Raw genomic sequence first — 1,256 nt, 5'->3', positions numbered from 1 at the left:
CTGCTTTTAGTTTCACTTTTGCAAAAGCACGCTCTGCAAACCTGCAGTTTCCTGTCAAGACTTTGCACAGAGTGTCCTCAGAATCAACAGAATCAGCCCATACACACTTAAGGTTATAACAAGCATTCAAAAGCATTTAAGATCATAGATTCAACTCAACAGTTTAAAGTGGTTATAACTGCACCTGTAGTAAAGGCTAACTGGGTACCAAAATGTTTAAACATCTGAATGCAATATCAATGCTGTAGATTATATTATTAATGCAATGGTAATGATGATGATTATTAACAGTAGCAACAAAATAATTTCCCTGATCTCCACATTATATAGGTTATAGTATGTTATATATAAACGTAGCTGAAGCAGTTTCATTTGTAGCGTCACGCTGCACTTCATATGTTTGTCCACCAGATGGCAGCACAGAGGCCTGTGTTGGAAAGCTTTGAGTAATGAAGCGTTTTCAATCCAAGCTTCAGAAAGCTTCATGTGGTCATCAAGGAAGCAACCAGGAAATATCTGCTGTGTGTAAAAACAGCAACACAAGAATCCAGGATGAAGACAAGAAACTCAAAGCTCACAAAACAGGTGGAGCTAATTTTGTGACGTGTTTCTGTAAAAACACCACAGAAGTGAATCATCAAAGTTTCCATGTGAGCTGATGATGCTGCTGCAGAGTTTCTGTGAACCTCCTGTGACCCCGCCTCCTCATACAGAGACATCTGATTGCTCTTCAAACTGCATCACGTGGACACATGTGATTGTGTGTTGTAGTATTGATCCCAATGCTGGTATCAGTCCTGGATCAATAACACTGGATGGATGCGTTCAGCATGGAGCCCCTGAGCTGTGTTACAGACAAACATGGAAACTGACAGGTCTGTGTCATTCACAGTCTGTAACACTTCTAAACAACAGAGGCTGACCCAAGTGCCTCAGAGCCAGGCACGCTCACATCACAGCTCTCTAAATAAGCCAGTTTCAAAATAAGAGCTGAAAGCTGTGTTTGCTTGTGTTAGCTTATTATTGTGGAGACTAACATTCAGTGATCATGTGTTCAGACTCATAATGATTACTCTCAGAAATCCTGATCTTTGTATTTACTGTGTGTTGGATCAATAACTGAGATTCATGGTATCACACAGCTGTGCTGCTGCTGATGTCAGCACATCTGGAACAATACGAGGTATCTGCTAGCAGACTGAGCAGGACGTGAGACCTGTGGACTGTTTAAAGCTGTCCCTCCACAGCTCACTCAG

The sequence above is a fragment of the Maylandia zebra genome, linkage group LG2 (assembly GCF_041146795.1).
Source record: "Maylandia zebra isolate NMK-2024a linkage group LG2, Mzebra_GT3a, whole genome shotgun sequence".
NCBI lineage: Eukaryota > Metazoa > Chordata > Actinopteri > Cichliformes > Cichlidae > Maylandia > Maylandia zebra.
This window is presented reverse-complemented; position numbering follows the sequence as displayed.